At 46.3% G+C, this 14611-nt stretch overlaps 1 protein-coding gene across 1 annotated transcript in view; it reads right to left on the bottom strand.

The window, feature by feature from the left end:
* Positions 1-14611, bottom strand: part of LOC108113064 — a 44225-nt gene that overhangs the window by 8471 nt on the left and 21143 nt on the right. The gene's annotated exons all lie outside the window — the stretch shown is intronic.

Genomic DNA, 14611 nt, shown 5'->3' with positions numbered 1-14611 from the left:
ATCTCAAAGATTTTAAGGGACTTAAGTAGGCTTCCCTTGGGCCAGCGTGTGTGTGTGTGTGTGTGGGTGGGTTGGTGGGTGTTGTGTGTTGTTTACAGGGAAAGAGTGACCGGAAATTAAGCAATAGTCTTAAGGAAATTGCCACAAGTTTTTCCTTCACTTCACGCCAGAAAACAAATTTCCATGTCCTTTTCGCTCAGCATCTTAAGGGATTCACACACATATACATGTGTGTGTGTGTGTGAATTTTTATTTACACTTCAACTTAAGTCCTACTTAATTGCAAACTCTTTTTTAGTAGAATTTTTAATGCGTGCATTTTAATTTATAATACCTCCGACAGCTCTCTCTCGGCAGCTCCGCCAGCATTCGGAGCGACTTAAGAACTTTCCCCAGCACACACACACACACACACGCACACACTACTATACAAAGAAAAGTACACACAAACACACACACAAACACACGCACGCATAAACCTTTCACTTGGTTGGCATCTCACACCTTTTGGCTCCCTGCACACATATCCTGGCCTTAGTCCCTGCGCTTTTCCTGATTTTCCTGCCTCTGCTGCTCCCCCCGCCCCGCTGCACTTTCAAAAGAAAAACAAACATATTAAGCAGGACAATAAAATGAAAATCGGTTTGCGTCTTGCCTCGGGTCCTTTGGGTCCCCTGCCGCAGGACTCAAACAAAATAAGCTACCTAAGAATTGCCTTTGCCTTTGCCGTTGCCTTTGCCTTGCCTTGGAATAATGAATACCTAGGAAATGAAAGATTAGCTATTGAAAAACCTGGCGGGGTAGCGGTGGAAAATTGCTGGACTATCGAAAGGGGATTGCCAATTAGTTTGGATCGCTTAGTATTTTGTAGACCTCCGTCGGTTAGGGATTTCTGATATAACAAAGCGACTTGTTTATATACTCATTGGTAAAATATGGATTATATGAAGCAGGATTGTTATAGCTTTATAAGTCGATTCAGATTTAGTGAAGCATTAATAATGGTTAACAAGGTTTAAAGTTTAATCTGTAGGGAAAATAAGAGAACCTTACTGAATCTATCGCAATTTTTTGTATATTTTTATATAATATTTGGTTGAAAATGAAGAATAATCTTTACTTTGCGACTTCTTAATTCTGTAAATAAATACAATACAAATGCTAAGACAGCACTTAACCCGCAGAAATATGTGTCTCAAATGTCTCAAAATGCAGAAAATTATATCCTCCCCATAACTTTGTTTCCTTTTCAGGGATTACGAATCGCCTCTTGCTGTAAGTCGAGGGCCTTTGAGCTGGCACTTGGACTGATCTTTCACCCCCGTGAATACTTCTGTTCCGAATCAGAGTCAATGCTCTTCAGCACTCGGAGTTCCACTTGTGCACATGCGAAAAATCTGCACTTTGCATTTGAGTTGGCCCTCTCCTCTACGCTTTCAGCTCTTACCTCTTGGCCTTTGCTCTGAGTCAGAGGCGTATTTTGAGATTTCCACTTTTTTTCGTACTCTTGCCACCGTGTTTGTATTCGTGTTTTTTGAATAGGGCTTTCGGGGCTGGGAAAACATGTTGAAACTTTTAAGCGGATTATAATTAATGCCGTGAGGCATTTTCTTTATTTTTATCGCTGACTGTTCGCGTTTAGCGCCCTCATCGTCCGACCAATCGAAATCCGACCAGTCGGATATAGCCGGAAATCAGACGGAATCCTTTGACTACTTCGCTTGCCTGCCTGCCTGCCATTCAGCCAGCTCTCCTCCAATTACTTCGCAAGGCAATCTCAGAGCTGGGGAGCCGTAAATGTTAGTCAAAAATAATCCTAATGAAATAAGTATGGCCCGTAGCGGTAATTTATTTGAATCCTTTACCCATTCCCCTCCCCATCAGTTTGCCAGCCCAACTCAGCTGCTAAATTGGCCTCGGCCTCAGCCTCAGCCTGGGCCTTTTGGTTTAGGCTTTGGAATTGTCTCAAGTTTGGTTTTTGTTGCGCAATAAATTCATTTTTTGTCCTTAGACATGTAAAACTATGCAAAGGCTCATGTGAGTGTGTGTGTGTGTGTGTGTCTTGGACTTAATCCTTTTTGTTGTTTGCTTCATATGTTGATTTGGGACCATCATCAGGTGAGCTTTCTTTTGCCGGCAAAAACGACAGGGGCCAAACCTCAGACGGGAATCTTTGCAGGACACACACACAGACACACATCCGAAGAGAGCCAACGGCAGGACTCTAGTTAGTTTCAGGTTGTGAATGGATTTTCTTAAGTGGTTCTAAGCTTTGTCTGTGAAGCAAACCAGAAAACATGCTTATACATGCGGCCAAGTGGCTGAAGAGTTCAAGAGTCCAGGAGTCCAAGCGTCCAGGTGGAGGGAGGGAGGGGGACTAAGGAAAAAGGACTCTAGTGGCATTAGCAGGCTGCTCAAGGAGCTGCAGCACTTCATTAGTTTTGCGAATTTGCGGACAGGGATCCTGAGACAATGGCCAACTGCGAGGCCAACGATAATTGAATGCACAGAGGGTTGGACTTGGACTTGGTTAGGGTTGGGTTTTTGTTGGCGGGCAAAGCCATGTGCCGGGGACAAATCCTTACAAAAGGATTATGATGTGTATTTTTCGGCCAAATGACTCTCAGCAGTCGTTCAAAACCAATGCAAAGTTATGCAATCGAAGAGAGCAATGATAAATTGATGGCAGCCTGATTAAAGCGAGTCCAAGAAGTGAATAATTAAAGCGCAAAGAATGTTCTGCTGGGAAAGAACCTTACGAACTGAAGGACTCTTCGGCATCTCGGCAATGCAAATAAGCAGAAATTTTTGTGGAACAGGATTAAAATTATGAACTGCAGGATAAGGCCATGCGTGCACACAAGGACGACCACAAAAGGATTTTCAATTTGTCAAATACTATCAAGTGCCCGACAAGGACGCCCAACCAGCAGACACAAATAAGGGATTTAAATGTCGATAATGTCTGCAAACAAGCGTTGTCGAGATAGAGACTCCGGAAGGGGCTCCTCCGGGGCTGGATGGATGTCCAAAAATCAACCAGGGACCAGTTGAACCGAACATAATCGCAGCCGCAGCTGGAAAAAGAAAAGGCGAAAGCCAAAATGCCACCACATATATGTACCAACCAACCAACTCACTAAGACTGCGTTTGTTTTAACCATTTCGATTTGACCAAGTTGGCCGGCCACCCACTCGGCACTGGGATCCATACTTAAGTTCCAGCAGACAGTCCCCAAAGACAAAGCCACACACAGACACAGGGGCACAGAGGCAGAGAGGCAGAGAGACCAAAGGGAACTGCAACTGCAGCAGACCAAAGGCAACCTTAATCACTTTAGTTATCAATATTACTTATTTACGTTGCTTCTACTTGGCGCTTAAGACGCTTTGACTGTGTGACTGAATTATAGGCATGTTGTGTACATATATGCATAAATGCATGAATATGCTGAGGGAGCGGAGGGCGAGGGGACAGGGGCAATCGGCTAGCATTACCTTTAAATCTTCCTGCTTAAAGCCAAACAAAGTCTCTGCTCTGCTCGGCGGAGGCAAAAGGAGCACAACATGCGATCTGTGCCATTGATTCAATTAAAGCGGGCAAAAGAACTCGAAGAGGGCTCGGAAGGGGAAGGGCTGAAGGGAAAATCCATTATTAAACGACTTCGAGATACCCATTGTGCTTGCTTAAAATATGATTTGGGTCAGACTGATAGCCAGATAATTTTGGAGTTAAGTGGCCAAGACAATGCAATCTTGATGTAGATTAAACTTAGTTTGTATGAAGGGAAGACTGCTTGATGGTTCAGCTTTCAGTTCTTAATAAAGAAAGTTAACTATTCTTCATACTACTTATATTAATATATCTTTACCCTTTTAATTCTCAATTTCAATATCTGTTTAAATGAACTCCCAAAGACTGAGAGACTGAGACTGAGAAAGTAGCCCTGAACATGGAGTAATAATAAGTATACGCCTAGTGGCTTTCAGCCTTCTCAGTTTTAAACCTTCTGAGGGAGAGGAAGAGCCAGTCGGGAGCTGCAAGGAGCCAGGCTGAACAAAGGCCATATATATCACTGTATTGATTAATATAATCCGCTTGAAGACGCTGCCAGCCACACGGCGAATTAAGTTACATTCAGCGGGAACGAGGGGCGAGGTACCCAGCCCCCCCCTTGTTTCGAGAGGTCCGCACCCCTGGCCACGGTTCAACCACCTGCCACAGTTTTAAGTACAAGTTAATGGTGCTTATGCATATTACCCTTCCGCCTCCACCTCCGCCTCTGCCCCTCCCCCTTTTTGCGCTTATTAATACCCACAACTGATTTTTCTTCCCTGTCCCGCTTATTTTCCTTGCCGCTGAAGTATTTTAAATCGATCCAATGGCAAAAGCGTCTTTTGTATTTGCTGCCTCTGCGAATGCGCGCCGGCTTAATCCGCTGCCAATGAACTGCGAACTGGTGGGGCGGAGAAGGAGAGGAGGCCGAAGGAGCTGCCAGATGAGCGGCTTTACAGAGGCGGCGGCAGTGGCGGAAGGGGGAGCTTGGGTTTATTAGTGGCCCACAGACGTCGACGATGTCCTACTCAGGAGGAGGCAGAAAGGATGTCGACGATGTCGCCATATCGCATTGGTATTTTGGCATTTGGGCTTTGTCTGCCCGAGGGACAGGAGGGGCGGGATCCGAGAGGTTTGGGTTGCCCTCAGAGGAGGATGAAATTTGATCCGGCTGCGGTGAGCGCGTAGCATTGTATTTGCATTAAGCGTAACCTCGCCTCCGAATCGGATGGGATGGGCGTTGGGAGTTGGGATGAAGGGTGCGAGACGTCGATACGCGAGGTTGCCAAGGAGCTTAATTTGAAGGGGATTTACGCAGTGCCATTATAAGTCCCAGCTCCTCTCCGTCCTTCATTATTTTCAGCCTTTTGTTGGATCCGCTGCAGAGATCTCTGAACTCTGGCCGGGATTAGGTTAAATTTCTCAACAGATTTCTTTACTAGTTGCGGATTAAGTGTTGTGTGGAAGGGGCAAGCGGGACAGGGGGCATGGGGCAAGGGAGAGATTCCCTAAGCCTTGGCCACAAAAGCCAAACCGCAAACACACTAACACATACAAGCTCCGACGGCTGACAGCTTAGTCCGAGAACAGAGCTCTCGCCATACATATCTCTGGCCTTCTCCAACTTAAAATCTTAAACATTTATCCGCGCGTATTATGTGGCAACTCCGGCTAATTGCCGCAAACACGAGCAGCAAGCGCACACACGCCTTGTGTTCGTGCCGTGGGTTAGGAGGTTTAGCTTACCCCTAGCAACCTCTCTTCTCCGTGGTCCAAATGCCCAGTTAACTTTGCTGCTCCTTTTGCCTTTATCAGCTATATGAACTAACCAAACAGCAACAGAAACAACAGAAGCACAACGACAATGGCAACACCATCTGCGGCATTCAATTTAAGGGGATTAACTGCTAATTTTTTGCGATTTCACCCAATGCCAGCGGTATTCGAGTTCATTTTTTTCATCAGCTCTCAGCTTTCAGCTCCCATACCATACCATACCATACCACACCATACCATACCATATACATATGTATGCATGAGCATTCGAATGTGGGAGCAATGCCGTGGGGCTTTTACAGTTAAATCTTTGGGGATTCCAGACACAGAGACAGACGGACACTCCAGCGCACATGACACCCAACCGCCTGTGGAGCCAGTGAAAAAATGCATCAGTTAGCCAACTTTAAGGGTTCGAGTTGGAGCCTCCCACTATGAATACCAAATCAGATAATCAAATTAGTCAAAAGTTGCTATAATCTCTAAGCGGCAGAGGGGGTAGGTAGCACGAACTACCCGCTGGGCGGAAAGAAGGGATGAAGCCAGCGAGTTGGTTTTTAATCCGAGGCGGAATTTGCTTTTTAAACATAATGAGCGAAACCGCGCTCCCTAATCACCAGCGAGCACGCTTGAGGAGTCACTCCGGGTTATACAATCTGATATGACGGAGTATTCTTATTAGGGGTTGGGTAATTAAATGCCTTCTCAGTGCCATTGTAATGAGTAGATCTCGCGGGCTTAATCTCAGATTTTCAGTGGAAAAAGCTTTCAGTTGGGGTGGAAGTTGCTTTAATCATATGCTCAGAAATTTTTAGATCTGAACGGATTTGCAGATCGAAATCAAAGCGGAACTTTGCTTGGATACGTTTTTTAAAAGAGAAGAATGCCATATGCTAATCGGCTTGAAAGAAGATACTTAAGATATTGCCAAGCAACGGAGTTTGCTAGGGTATTTATATAGTTGCCATCGAACTAGATCTTTCTTAGTAATTAATTGATAATTTTTATTTCAAAAGCTTAATAGAGAGCTCAGTGTGGTAGAGATTTTAGCTTTAATACCAATAGAATAAGGTATCTAAAAGATGGATAGTAAAGTTATTTTGATAAGTAAAGAAATTGTAAGTCAGTAAAAATCGATATCTATTTTGGGAGATAAGATATACCTAGGACTTTACCCAAATTCCCTAAGATCAGTGACCAATATGGATTGACAAAAGAGAAGAGGTAGAATTTTGATTTCCCTCTCTGGCAAAACCTTCCAGCCTGGATGATCCCGTCTAGACCCCTAGCCCAATGCCCCCTTTCACTTATCCTTCTCTCAGGCTTTATTTTATTTTCACAGCCTCTCTGCTTGTTTGTTTTTGCTCTGGCTTTTATTTTTGCGGGTGTTGGCTGTTGGTAGGGGGTGGTGGGTGGTGGGTGAGCGTGGCTTAGGTCAGTGGGTGGATGGCCTGGCTTGGCGGATGAGTGGGTGGCTGGTTTTTTCCAGCTCCATCCTGCTCCCTTGGGCACTGGAGGGACAGGGGAAGGAAGATGAGCTCTGCCCGACGGCTCAGTTTGGTTTAAGTGCCAAAGCGCGCCGTGCATTGTTGTTGCTCTTGTTGGCAGCTCTCCCTTGCCAGCTTTACTTGGCAAGTGTGCGAGTGTCTGTGTAAGAGTGCTTGTGCGAGCGTGTGGGTGTGTTGGTGTGTTGCTGTGTTGGTTAGCTGGTGTCTGCCACTGTTGAACTGGGACAACAACAGCAACAAAGCAAAATCTAGTGAACTTCATAGGGATTAGCCTGCACGAAAGCAACAGATTTAAAAGCTTTAGCTCTGCTTTTTAAGTTCATTTGAGCGCTTTGTGTGTTGTGTTGTGTGAGTGTTTGCTAGCTGTGTGTTGTTTGCCACTGTGTTGCTATTGCTATTGCTGTTGTTGTAGCCTTTGTTGACAAATGCGACTTGACAGTGGTGTGGCAAATCTGGTCTGCAGACTCAAAACACACGCACACCCAGCTGTCAGGGTGTTAAAAGAGGAACTCAATGGGGGGATCGGATCTATTGTGTGCAAGTTGCCTCCGTTCAAGAGAGTCACTTCTCCCACAGGTCACTTCATAGTTCACAATTCACTGGGATAGATTCATCTTAGCCTGGCACACACATACACATACATGTTCAGTGTCTTAAACATAATCCAATTGCTGGCCATCAAACATAAACAATGAACAACAAACAAACAAACAAACAAACAAACACCAATAACCGGCGCGAACGAAACGAAAACACAGAACAGCGAAAAGCAGTAACACCAACCTTCTTCCAGCATGTTTGGCACGATACTGAAGCGGAAACCGAAACCGAAAACGAAAACTCAGCTGCGAGAGTCGAGAGTTCTGGCCCACAACACACAGATACGGCTACAGGCACTCACACCGATGTAGTTACAGGGGGCAGAGGCACGGATACAGATGCAAACAGGGGATACACGCACACAAATGGATAGCAACATGTGGCTCTGGGCGCGCTCTCTCTCTCGCTCTCTCTCTTTTGATACTCACTCATACACACACACACACCCCTCTCTCTTTCTGTATAGCCCCATCTCGCTCACTCTGCATTTAAACCCTGGCCCCGCATTACGCTTATCAAAGTATATCTCTGGGATTATACGAAATGAATGGAATTAAGGATTAATTTCCAAGGGATGTCATTTCGTTTTGGGATAATGCCCCGGCTGTACGTGTGTGTAAACTTGTATTGGTGTGTGTGTGTCTGTGTGTGTTCTGGGTGTTGGTGTTGGCAGCAGCTTAAGCTATAATGGATTCGGGTTCACAGTTTCCGTTGGCGGTCCCGGTCCCCGTCGACGAATGCTGAATGCTGAAGCTGTCGCAGGCGATGCGAAGGTTTTAGTTATAAAAATACACCGGAGTTTATAATGCCAAAGCGGGTTATAGAACAGTGGCGTGCTAACCTCGTATAAAGGTGGCTAGCCTTTGGGATATGTTCGGCAGAAGGGGGAATGGGTGGATTATAATGGATTTGGCTTGAAAATTTAAACTACTCAAAAACATGAATCACATTTCAGGCAATGAACAAGTTAAAAAAAAACAACGGTTTTATGAGAGATCATCATTTCAAAGATCACTTTGTAAAAAATGTATTTTTATATTAAAATAAACCTAAATATTTTCTTTAATCGATCATAGCAATATAATATCATGCTCTTTTCAGATGTTATCATATCTCTGAAGACCCCCTTCCTTACGCCCATGCCCATTCAGCGACGCCGCTGTTCATTATAATGCCAAGCGATCCATAAAACGAAGAGTTAAATCCGAAATAATAATCCCGCACGAAATTAAATCCCTCGCCCACACGGCCACCAAAAGCAAACGCAAACGCAAAATCCCAGCCCCCACAGCCAGTCCCCTCGACATCCCCGCCCGCGATCCCCCTTAAACCCCCCCAGCCACAACGCCACTGTTTGCATGGAAAAAAGTTAATCTCCCAACAGCAGCAGCAGCAGCAGCCGTCGCCATCGACTCATCCGCAAACCGAGACTCCAAGGGCGGGCGTCGAAAGGGGGTGGCTGAGCAGGCAGTGGGGGGTGGGCTGTCACTGTGCGTGGCTGTCGCTGTGTGGGGCCAGCCGTCCTTCCCTCCTTTTCCTCCTGGCCAAAAACCACCGAACGCCCTTCGAAAACTCCAACTCATGGCATGCTTTTGGGCCTTTTTCGGCTGCAGTTGGCAGCGACGTCAACGCGGGCAGCTTTAGCTCTGCCGGTTTAAGGATTAACACAGACACACACACACACACACACACACAGAGCCATAAACAGGCACACGGATACACCCATACACAAGCGGAGCTGGCACCAATACACACGGACAAATAAAGCACACGCAATGCCCAGAGCACAAAATCGTTGGGATTAATGCGGGATCTACTTTATTGCGAAAATATGCTCGACCCAACGAAAAACGGTCGGGGGAGGGGAGTTGGGGCTGAGATAAGGGGTCGGGGGTTGTACGATTTGGCATTGGACATTGTCAGAGTATGAGTGTGGTAATGTCTGAGTGTGTGTGTGTGTGTGTGTATGTCCGTGTTCGTGCGGATGCGTTGCGGCATCGCCTGGGCATCCATGGATTGTCAGTGACTTAAACGAATTGGGATTACGTTGCGTATGATTCATATGGAGGCTAAAACAACAAAGCACCAGACAGCCACTGGCTTTAAACAACAACAACAATGTACGCTGTGCATATATATGTATGAATATAGATGTATCCGCACTTATAGGCAGCACTGGTCGGGCATTCGAACGGATTACAGGCCCACTCCCCATTCCATATACCCCGTTCCATTCGGACGTAGTTCTTACCCATTCCCGAATCGCTGGTGGAGCACAAATTGAAAATGGACAATCGCCCGCCCGACTGCCTGGCTGCCAATATGCCAGCGCCCTGGATAATCCCCTGCGCGATCAATAAAGCCTGCCAGCACACTGAGAGAAAATGGTCAGATCAGAGCAAAGACAAAACTTAAAACTTTATTAATTTAATTATATGGTTGGGATTACCTTGAGATGTAGTAAATCATATTCTTATAAGGGGTTTAAAGACATATCTATAAATGATACTGATTTTTCTCTCCCTGTATTATCCTCAAGCTTACTTTACCCTTAGTGACTCAAGGTTACTCACATCTCCCGCAAATCCGAGCATTAGGATTTCTCTCAGTACATCGCCTGCAGTTTGGAAGCGGCGAGGTTGCGAGTTGTCTGCCGGCAGTTTGGCAGGATTGCCAGTCGTATTGGGATTAGCATCCCCAAAGACTCGACCTCGACTCGCTCCCAAAACTGGCAACTGTCTGGGCCGCCGTCTAACCCACCTGGCTCACAAACACACTCACACATACCGATACGGAGACGGATACGGAAAAGGACACGCACACAGACACCGACACAGACAGAGGCAGTGGCAGTAGCAGAGGCACACCAACAAGGACGCATTAGCTGGCGGCCTAATCCCGACGTCGTTGCCATTGCCAAAGCACTTCAAAAGCAAAAGCAAAAGCAGTAGCAAGGGCAGGGAACAGGAACAAAAACAAAAGCTTAAGGAGCTCGAAAAGGAGAAGTGGCAGGAGCAGGAGCAGGAGCAGGAGCTAGAGGAGAAGGAGCTGAGGCACAACTCGAAACGTGAAACTTCTCTTCATTTGTGTCTGATGGGATTAGGGCTAAAGCCAGATAAAGGGATAAGGGATTCCCAAATAATGTCGTGCCCTCGGCTCAGGCAACTCGGGCTGAAACTCGAAAGTTTTTGGCGCCAAATTCGCATGCAAAGCAGGCAGGCCGAAAGAGAGGGCTAGATGCGGATGGAAAGAGAGAGGGAGGGTGGATTGAGTATTCTCTACCCTTTTCCTGGGCTGAATGTTCACCGGGTTCAGGAGGCTTAGGTCGCAGGATAAGTCGCAAACTTGATGCTTTCGGCTAATGTCCTTGGGTGGTCGTCTCTCCTGCTTCTGCTCCTGTCTCTGCTCTTTCATGATGATGATGATGATTTTGTTTTCGCTTGTGGATTATGAAACGCCCAGTTGCATTCGCATTAGTTGCTCTCTCGCCTGGCGATTTTCCTAATTCCCCTAATACCCTTTATGTGCGTAAGTGTGTGTGTGTGTGTTTGTGTGTGGTGTGTATGTGAAAATAGAGTTAAAGTGGAATATTGAATGTGCGGCGGAGAGTTGGGGAAAATTCAATATGAAGTGACAGGAAATAAACGGTTTAGCAGCAGCATTAATTGGCACTCCGGCATTTGTTTGGGCTTTAATGGGATGCCTGTTTAGAGTCTCAAGAAAGTGTGTGTCCTTCAGACGTTGGGCTTATAGCAAATCCCGAATGCAGATGCTGTTGCCAAAACAGGAAAATTGCCGAGTCTTATAATATTCATAATCGAACCCCTGGCAGACCTGGTCCTTGTCTAATTACAAATGGGCTGCCAGCATAATTCCACTTGTGTATTAATAGATATACTAAACACACATATATTTACTCGCACAAAAGCGCTCAAAGTTAATGCAACTGATTTATAGTTTCAGTTCCTGCCACTGCTGCTGCTGCTGCTGTGGCTTCTGTTTAGTATGTGCTTCTGTTTTGATAATCACACGGCACACAGGCACTATTTATTCGATTATAAACCGAAAACGCACAGGGAGCCTTAAGCCGCTCGAATCGAGCTTCAAGTTGCTCGGGGGACGTTGCACGATGCATGCTTGCAAGTTGCATGTGGCCGGAGGGGGCGACGGATGCTATGTGCTCCAGCTCATCTCCCGGTGTGGCAGCTCAGAGAGTTCGATTCGTTCACCTCTCCCAACATTTAAATCCTTAAAATTTGTACTTCTCTTTGTGTGAGGTATAAAGGGACTAACTGGAAGTGGAGGCGCAGGCCACCGAGCAGAAATCCTCCCTGGTAGATGCACCTGAAAAGAGGATCAGGCTGGAAGGATATGCTCGAGAAGGATGTAATGAGATCTAATCAAAACCTTTATAAATATGTTTGCTCAATCTAACAATTTTATGGGTTGAAAGAAAAACTTTTACTTCCATTTGCTAAAATTTCTTTAAAATATTTAATGGATTTTGAGGCATAACCTGTCCTTGTAAGATCTAAATTATATAATATTGTAAAGATATATATTTTTTATATAATTATAAAGTTCCAATGACTAGTAATTAACCTTTACTTTGTAACTAATTGGGGTTGTATCTTTCACTTTAAAAGATATGCTCTGCATTTTGCAGTGCACTCGATGATGGTGGCTTAACTCAATCAGCATCACCTGCAGCACCTGCCTTTAGCTCCTGGCGATGTCCTGGCTAAATGTATTCCAGTTTGTGAGTGTATGTGTGGCTGGTTGGCAACAACCGGCTTTTATCCCGTTGCTGCTGCTGTTGCCGTTCGGGCCAATCCCTTTTTGCTTATAATTCGGAAATGTTGCCTCCTGTTGCTTTTGGCATTTATTCGAATTTGTATCTCAATCTGGGGCTGTATCTGTATCCACATCTGCATCTATGCTCTATGCGCTAGCACATATGCTCGGATGGAGTTTGGAGTTTGGGAGCAGCAGGCATCAGGCAGGGGGCAATGGGTTTTGGGAACCGGCTTAGGTGAGTGGTATCATTCAGCTCGGCACTGGCCACTGTGCATAACGCTTAACACTTAAGCTGCTGCCGCTCAACCACCCACCTGTCGCCCCAGCGGATCCATCGGCCCAGGGCTTAGCCACTCCTCGTACAGGTGAGGGTCGGGTGATTCGGGTGAATGAGGTGAGTCTGAGCAGGAGTCGGAGCTAGTTTTGCGTGTGATTGCGAAACCGGCTGCTCCTTCTCCCGCTCGGAGTATCTCTTATCCTGCAGCAGGAGCTGTGCAATGCTTTTGTGTCACCCGATTACCAGTAGCACTCCGAAAACCCACTCTTTGGCTGTGAGTGAGTGTATCCGGAATCGGAGTTGGAGATGGCTGCTCCTGAAAGTTACTGCTACTGGCTTTGCCGACACTTGTGCGTCCATCAGAGCTTATCGGGGGTTCTTCCGGCCAGCCTTCCAGCTCCAGCCACCATCTCATTATACAATCCCGCCTCATGACATCTGCATAATAGCCGATCGAATGGGTGCCCATTTTTTGAATCCTTGAGCGCGTGCTTATGTCCACAGGACTCTGTAGTCCTGTATGCATGGTGCCGCCTGGCTTATGACACATGCGGATGCATCTGCCGCTGTTGCTCCACTTTCGGTGGCCAAAAGCAACAATGATTCAATAGCAGGGTCAACTCGGTTGGGTTGGGTTTTGGGTTGGGTTGCCTGGCTGTATGGCTGTATGGCTGTTTGGCTGTTTGGCTGTTTCGTTTTCCCGAACGCGTTGATCCACAAACGTGTCGTTAACTAAGGCGCAGTGATTTTCAATTGCAGAACGCGCCGCCTGCATGGGTGTATGTGTTTGCATAGGCTTATAGGTGCCAACAGTGTGGCATCTGCAGGACCAAAAGGGGACACGGGGCAAGGGGCAAGGGGCCAGAGCAGCCTGCATATTGACAAGTGCAACCGGGTGGGGATTTATTAAGGCTAACGTATGAAAATGTTGCATACTAAACTCTGCATAAATCGAAACGCAGCAGAGAGACAGAATCGCAAAAACAGGAACATAAAAATAGCCCCGAAATGGAAAAGCCCAGCTGCCGAGCCGCCTGAGAGAAGTGGGGTGGGCCTGAGAGTGGGTGGTGTGGCAGGATAAATATCGTGTTGCGTCGCTGAGCAGCTTAGGCGCAATAAACACGCACACACACACATAAGCATACACATTCCGAAATATGCACAACAAAACGCATCGAAACAAAACAGATTTACATATGAACCCACACTGCAGCTGTTCGAACGCTGGCAATGGCAATGTTAAATGACAGTAATAACAAAAACAGCAATAACAATGCCAAATGACGGCAACAATAAGCAAAGCAAACGTAGGATGGTCGCAGGATTCGGCATCCATTGGATTCCAATGCCATTCGCATCACATCCCCATCTCCATCCCCATCCCCATTCCTATCCCTTGCCACGTTTTGTTGTGCAAATCCTCAAAATATGCTACAAAGCACATTACACAGATACGCACCCACACACAGTCGCACACACGCATAGACATTTATTCACAAATTCACAGCAACAAAATTCAAATCAAATCCTTTTCGGTGCGTTGCAGTTGGCAGTTGGTTTAAGTTTTTCCGTATATCGTTTCGAAAAGAAAGCTTAAAGTATTTGCCAACCTAAAATATTAACAGTCATATTTATCGCTCAAGTCAATTGTATGGCCAACTATTTGCGAAGGCGAAGCCACAAATTGGCCCTGACACATCCACCGAGCTGCCACCAGACAACAACCTGTTGAGCCATCTGACACACGTGCTCCCCACATCCTGCCAGATTGCGTATACGCAGTGAGTGCCCGAGTGAGTCGAGAGACTGAAGCCAGGACAAACAAAAGCAAGGCACGCTTCCTGGCCTCATGCAGCCACCTGGGGGGATTCACTCCACAAGTGGGTGCTCACTTAGCACCCATCCAGCGAGGCAGCCCGTCCGTCCACTCTCCCTGTCACCACCCACTTTCTAACCAGAAGCGAATGTTTGCTCGCACACACAGACATTCCACAGAGACACAGACACAGGCAGATAGAGATACAGATACAGATACATATACACATCCGCACACAAAATAAACGTTATGAATGCTTCATATGCTTAATCCAGGGGATT

Source organism: Drosophila eugracilis, unplaced genomic scaffold, assembly GCF_018153835.1.
Source record: "Drosophila eugracilis isolate 14026-0451.02 unplaced genomic scaffold, ASM1815383v1 contig_90, whole genome shotgun sequence".
Lineage (NCBI taxonomy): Eukaryota > Metazoa > Arthropoda > Insecta > Diptera > Drosophilidae > Drosophila > Drosophila eugracilis.
This window is presented reverse-complemented; position numbering and strand designations above follow the sequence as displayed.